Source organism: Babylonia areolata, chromosome 30 (genome assembly GCF_041734735.1).
Source record: "Babylonia areolata isolate BAREFJ2019XMU chromosome 30, ASM4173473v1, whole genome shotgun sequence".
In the NCBI taxonomy this organism is placed as follows: domain Eukaryota; kingdom Metazoa; phylum Mollusca; class Gastropoda; order Neogastropoda; family Buccinidae; genus Babylonia; species Babylonia areolata.
Window position 1 is genome coordinate 8,080,874 of NC_134905.1, and position 7,500 is coordinate 8,088,373.

At 43.0% G+C, this 7,500-nt stretch overlaps 1 protein-coding gene across 4 annotated transcripts in view; it reads right to left on the reverse strand.

Annotated features, from left to right (window-relative positions):
* The window catches only part of LOC143275454 (uncharacterized), a 15,541-nt gene extending 10,961 nt beyond the window's left edge, over positions 1-4,580 (reverse strand). For all 4 annotated transcript variants that reach the window (XM_076579592.1, XM_076579591.1, XM_076579594.1 and 1 more), the window contains exons 1-2: positions 4,300-4,580; positions 438-571 (exon numbers count right to left, since the gene is read on the reverse strand). The gene's annotated coding sequence lies outside the window, so the exon portion shown is untranslated. The remainder of the gene's footprint in view (positions 1-437; positions 572-4,299) is intronic.
* Positions 4,581-7,500: the final 2,920 nt, after the last annotated feature.

The window sequence follows — 7,500 nt, forward strand, 5'->3', positions numbered from 1 at the left end:
TATTAACTGTTGTTGCCCCTCTTCATATGGGGCCAAGGCCTTAAATGAATAAAATATCTCAGTCTCAGTCTCTCAGGGTTTTCAGACTGGCTAAGATATAGTTTTTTTTCCATCAATAGACATTCCTTAATTTAATCATTATATTTACCAGGTGGTTTTAATAGTGCTCCAGACAAAGTAGCGTGCTGGTGGTAAAGGCGAACTTCACTTTTCAAATGTGTTCCAGATATAATTACCTACTGGTTTTAAAGGTTTGCCGGATATTTCAAAAGTATGCCAGACATTTTGTAATGTGTGCCAACATATTTACCTCTTGGTTGTAAAGCTATACCAGACACGTCAAAGGTGTTCAAGACATAACAACCTGCTGGTTATAGATATCACATTTTAAAGGTAAGCTCGACATTTTGAAGGTGTGCAATAAATAGTTACCTTACCTGCTTTGCTTGAAGAAGTTCCAGACATAATCATGTAAGATTTCCTCCACGTCCACAATGACGTCTTTTTTCTTCATGACTCGCTCGGGTCTTGTCTCGGGTTTGGAACATCGATCACTCATCTCGGCCACCGACTACACACACACACACACACACACACACACACACAAAAGTGACTGACTACTAAAACCTTCATCAATTGCTGCAGGGGAGTGTGGATGTGGGGGTGGGGGGTGGGAGTGGATTCTTATCGTCTGCAAACATTCCCTGTCTCCTTCGTGTGCCGGACCAATCTCAATAAGCTCCCCTGTTGTCTGTGCTGATGACACTCAACTTCAGAAAAGTGATACCCTTGAAAATTTGCCCTCGCTCTTGGCAAGAAATATCCGACTGCTTCATGGACTTTCAAAACTGGATTACTTTTAACAAGTTACAATTGAACGCGGACAAAACTGGAGCAATTATCATAGGAACTAAACAAAAACTCTCTTCCATCACAGCTGACAAAAGCATCCATCCATCCCTCTTTCCAGTTCAATCAGGAACCTCGGCGTTGTCCTTGACAACACACTGTCCATGCATAAATTTATCAGTCAGACCTGTCAATCCTGTTATTGCCAACTGCGGCGCATCAGTTCCATTCGGAAATATCTGTCCATTGACGCAACATCTAGACTTGTCGTTTCTCTCGTTCTCTCTCGCCTTGACTACTGTAACTCTCTTTTGTCTGGTTTGCCTGATTCATCCATTTAGTCCCTTCAGCGCATACAAAACTCTGCTGCCCGACTCGTCCTCAGAAAGAAAAGATCTGAGCACATCACTCCTCTTTTGCAACATCTCCACTGGCTCCCTGTTTCACACAGAATAAAGTACAAGATCAGCACTCTATGTTATAAATGTGTTCACAAATCTGCCCCTTCCTATCTCAGTGGCTGCCTTCACCTCTACACTCCATCTCGCTCACTACGATCAGCTTCGGATCCACTCTGTTTACGCATACCCAGATTCAAACACTCCACTGTCGGTCGCCGTTCTTTCTCTGTCTCTGGACTTTGCTTTTGGAATGAACTTCCTCTTTCGCTTCGCCAGGTCTCCGCACTCAGCTCTTTCAGGTCTGGCCTTAAAATTCACTTCTTTCTATGACTGCCGCCCTCCCCTGCCTCTTCTTTGTCTTCAGTTTCTCAAGTTTAGAGTTATGCATGCGTGTGAATGACTGGTGTGATAGCGCTTTGATTTGTCTCTGCACAAGATTCAGCGCCATGTAAATACTAATTATTATTATCATTATTGTTGAAGAGTTGCCAGCTCTTACAGATGTTTTGATGGACCATTACTGGACAGTGTGTGTGTGTGTGGAGGCGGGGGGATGTGGGGGGTGGGGGATGGCCATAGACCTGAGCTGTCCAGCCAATCTAAATCTTTCCCGCTGGATGGATCAATTATTTTGCCTGTGTCAGTGAGAGGGGTGGTTCGGCGTTTTGTATATTGAATCAGTGTAATGTTATCGAGGAAGGTGGCAGAATGGTTAACACGCTCAGCTGCCAATACAGAGAGTCCGTGAGGGTCTGGGTTCGAATCCCGCTCTCGCCTTTTCTCTCAAGTTGGACTGGAACATCAAACTGACCGAGATATTTTGAACCACAGAGGCAATTCATGATTTTTAGTTGTATGTTTTTGTCTTTGTTTTTGTTATTTTACTTTGTTGTCTGACGTGGCCAAAATTCGAGTGTTCATTGTTTTATTGAGGACATGAACATTTTGTTACACCACATGTTTGTTTTTCTCTTAAAAGTTTATGTCCGTGCTATGTAATTTGTTTGTTTTCAAACTGTTATTTCAACATGTTCAAGTCACTAACACATATACACACATGTCTCTCTTTCTGTCTGTCCCTCTCTGTCTCTGTCTCTCTCGCATACAACAATCTCTTCAGTTTTGTCAAGTGAGGCATGTTCAGATATTTTACCCAGTGGCATTACCACGCTGACAGAAAGACAGGGAAAACTCAGGGAACATATACCAAAGATTTTGCATTGAAAATGTTTTTATCACTTAAATATTTTTCACATATACCTACACGTGCGCGCGTATACGCATGCAGACACACATTCGCACGCTCCTGGGCACCCCTCCCCCCCCCCCCCCCACACACACACACACTCAGAGCGCGCGTGTAAAAATACTTGTTATATTCATAAGCATATACCCAATGCTTGTACGTCATACAACTGGATGTATGCACTTATATACCGGCTTACATGCAGGCTTTAAACAAGAAAACAGACATGGACACAGAAATATATAAACGGACTCACAGACATCCCCCCCCCCACCTCCACTCCCCACTTACAACTACACACACATTTTGGCAAAGGGGACGTTACGGGACACATGGGGAGGACATTTTCAGGGTTCGGGGGACATTTCAGAACGAGGCTAAAACCCAAGAAAGGGGACATTTTGGCCGCTAACAATGTCCGCAGGGGACATTATGAACGGTGAGAAAGTTCCCCGGGGACATTTCCAGCGGTCAATTTGTCCTCCGGGGACGTTTCCAGGTGGGGGACAATCTGGGATACTACACCGGGGTTCCTTCATTAACATCTGTATTCCCACCTATGGGAATGAAGTGCTAGAAATGTCCTCTTATCCCCATGATTTGTCACTGATCTGTTTGTTCTTCCTGTGATCCCTTCCTTTATTTTCTGCCTCATTGGTCCATTCATCTCTCTTTCTCTCTGGTAACTGACAATAATCTCTCTTGAAATTCTCACATAAATTCCTCATACAAAAGGAGAGCTCAGAAAACCTATCAGCTATCTCAAATCCAGCATTTCCTTGACTTCCACTCACGGAATTTTTTTTTCCAGCACCTATCCAGTCCTTAATAGATTACGCATCAACAGTATGGGACTCCACCCGTGCGAACACCATGAAGCTTTTACTGAACCTTCATAAACAGGGTCTCAAGCTGACGCCCCTTGAAAAGACTTCCCTTTGGGACTCAGACTATAAACAAGCAAGTCATCCTCCCACTGATCCTTGGGTTATGGATTTTTTTTTTTCACTTTTTTTTTTTTTTTGGTAAGTGAGGCGCTGTGTGCTGGGGAGGGAACCTGACCAAACATGACAAAGACAGGCTGGAAAAAGTCATCAGGAAAGCGGGTGGGGTGGTGGGTATAAGACAAGACACCTTTACTGACAGATTGACAACAATTTTGACGGAAGAAACACACCCACTACATGATGGCATTAGTCAGCAGTCAGCCAGACATAGGTGGCAGATTCAGAGCTCCACGCGCAACAACATCTCGTTACATAATTGTTTCAGTCTATTGTCAGCTATTGGGAATTATTTGACTGGTATCGATCTCTTTTTATGTCGCGCGTGGTCAGTTAATGTTGGTGTTTACGACGTCACAACGAGCCTGTGATTGCACAAGTTAATTTCCATGATTAATAAAGTGTTTCTGATTGTTTGATTACACACACACACGCACACACACACACACACACACACACACACACACACATATATATATATATATGTGTGTGTGTGTGTGTGTGTGTGTGTGTGTGTGTGTGTGTGTGTGTGTGTGTGCGTGTGTGGGGCCTTCAACATATAAACGCTACAACACCATACTCAAATGAAATCTACAAATTAGAAAAGAAAAGAACCCCCCCCCCATCGTCCCCCCCCTCCACACACACACAAATAAATAAATAAATGCATGAATGAATGAATGTATAAATAAATAAATAGAATAAATAAATAAATAAATAACATAGATAAATAAATAAATAAGTAAATATGAACTCCCGATGGGAAGAGAGGAGCAAAACCAAAGACTGTATGGCGTACCGTGTTAATGGCAGGTTTCGGGATTTGGGAAGAACTGAAAAAAACAACAACAAAAAAACAGTCACCACCGAACGAATACAGAATCAAACAAATCCACCTTGCTCCAAGGTCCGTTGACAAAAAAGTGACTGCCAACAACATAACGCGCGCGCGCGCGCGCGCGCGCGCGCGTGTGTGTGTGTGTGTGTGTGTGTGTGTGTGTGTGTTTCTGAAATGAACAACTGCAAGGAAGTCCTCTGTTTTTCAGAAACGACTCAATTCTTGCACAACACCCCTTTGCAAAACAGGACTGGTCCTGGGAAAACCAGTGTCCCCCCCCCCCCCCCCCACACACACACACACACCCCATCACACCCTCCACTTCCTCCAGCTTTGCAAAACAGGACTGGTCCTGGGAAAACCGTCACCGTTTGTGAGATATGATGTCATACCGCTTCACTCCCAGTCTTTCGCGTCTGCACCCCTCTCTCCCCGCCCCACCAGCCCCCCACCCTCCCCTCCACAAACACAGGGACGTATCCACTACACAGTAATTTATGAGGAATGCGTTGTGACTCACTCACTGTCACGCTGAACCCAGCTGCATTCTGGAGAGTGAGTGCTGACGTGCTGTCTCTCTCACACACACACACTGTATTTCATCTGATTTGTGTATCATTTCTGTCCTTGAAGATTCTGATGCACGCCTCTGTCTGTCTGTCTGTCTGTCTATCTCTCTCTCTCTCTCTCTCTCTCTCAATGACTCTGTCTCTCTCTCAGTATCTCTCTCTCTCAATGACTCTGTCTCTCTCTGTGTCTCTCTCTATGTCTGTCTCTTTTTCTCTCTCTTTGTTGCTCTTTGTCTCTTTTTCTCTGTCTCTCTCTTTGTCTCTCTTACTGTAGATACAGAGATTTTACTGACAATGTTTTAATTTGCCCACTATGTAAAGAAGACAAAGAAGACGAGGTACATTTTGTTTTTCGTTGTCCAGCTTTTTGTAGAACTAGAGAAAAATATACACCACCCAAGTACTATCGACAGCCATGTCTATTCAAACTGAGTTTATTATTATCATCCACGAGACATGCTGATATATGGAAGCTGGCACTGTTTTTGCACCAGGCGTTTAAATTTAGAAATATCGTAACATTAAGATGCTGGACTTCACTTCAGCTTTTATGTAATGTGTGTACTTATCCATGGTTGGTTAGATATTTTCATTTTGTTTCGATATTACTCATGTTGTTCACTTACCCCTTCTTAAGGGGCCTGGGCCTATTCATGAATAAATAATCTGAATCTGAATCTCTCTCTCTCTCTCTCTCTCTCTCTCTCTCTCTCTCTCTTTCACAGTCAACTGTTGAAGAAAACAAACGTGACCATGTCCGTGCACTGATTGAGCTCTGAAAAAAAAGAAATCTGTTCAGCACGTTTGACTGGAAAAGTCTGAAATAGCTGTGTAATTGTATCATCAAAAGTTGTTGTTGTTTACAATAAGTGAAGATTACGTTAGCATTTTTCTGTTGATCAACAGGATTTTTGACTCACGTGTAAATAATGTGAACCTGTGTGTGTGTGTGTGTGTGTGTGTGTGTGTGTGTGTGTGTGTGTGTGTGTGTGTGTGTGTGTGTGTGTGTGTGTGTGTCCGTCTGTCTGTCTGTCTGTCTGTGGCTGTCTCTGTGTGTCCATGGTGAACTTTAACATTGTCATTTTCTCTGGAAATACTATGTCTGCCAATACCAAAAAAAATAGTTGGGAAAGAATCTTCACAATAATACCAACAACAGGTTCCCTCGCTTTCAGCCTGATGGCACGTGTGTGTGTGTGTGTGTGTGTGTGTGTGTGCGCGCGCACGTATGTCTGAGCATGCCTACACATAGATGTGGACCGAAAACAAACGCATTCACACACACACACACACACACACACACACACACACACACACACACACACACGCACGCACACGCACATGTTCTCAACAATGACACATGCTCGCATGAGCCCCAAAACGCACGTGTTCTGGATGCAAGACACATGATACAATGGACACAACTAAGCCCTCTTTACAGATAGTTTCATTAAAATGTACAGTTGCCTCCCATGAACTGATACGACCACTCTCTCTGTCTCTCTCTCTCATACAGCTCATCCACCCACTTAAACACATACTTACACACACACACACACACACACACACACACACACACACACACACACACGTTTGAAGTTTTAATCATCCTTTCACTCTATGGCGGATTACTACAAAATAACGTTGTCATGCCCAGAACATATTCCAAGTATTTGTATTTGTATTTCATGTTATCATAACAGATTTCTCTGTGTGAAATTCGGGCTGCTCTCCCCAGGGAGAGCGCGTCGCTATACTACAGCGCCACCCATATTTTTTCCTGCGTGCAGTTTTATTTGTTTTTTTCCTATTGAAGTGGATTTTTCTACAGCATTTGCCAGAAATACAAGAAGAACAAGAACAAGAAGCCCCCTTTCTTTGGAATCCACTTCCTCAGCCTCTCCGTCACTCATCTTCGCTGCAATCTTTCAAATCCAGTCTGAAGACCCGCCCTTTCCCCTCCTGATTAATTATCAACAGCTCATCCGTTTCCAGCATGATCTAAAATGACTATTTGTGAGTGAGTGAGTTTTGATAGTTTCAGGATTTGTCGGTGGTATTTTTGATTGTGTACTATTTACGATTGTGTGCTATGACTTGTGTGTGTGCGTGCGCGTGTGCTTGTGTGTATTGTGTGTGTGGGGGGTGTGGGGGGGGGGGGATGAATAGTTTTCAATGATGTTTGATATCTTGTGTTCAATTTTTCCTTTTTGATATTTACATTTGTGTTCTGTTTGTAAACGCCTAGGGATTATTTTCAAGATTAGGTGTAAATGCTGATAATATTAATAATAATAATAAGAAGAAGAAGAAAAACAGCAATAACAAAACAACGAAGAACAAGGACATTTTCAAAGCTAACAAAAACATTTTGACAGTAAACGAAACTTTTATTGCACGCCATCAGTACCTAAATCTGTGCATGGAACAGCTGACTACCAAAATGATACATATACTTTTTTTCGATAGCTATTGGAAATAAAATTACTTTCAGACAATGTTTATTATCATGAACCTGCAAGAAGTATCTATTCGTGACCTCAACTCCCCTTCAGACAGCCATAACCCCCTACCCCCACTCCCCCTCTCCCAC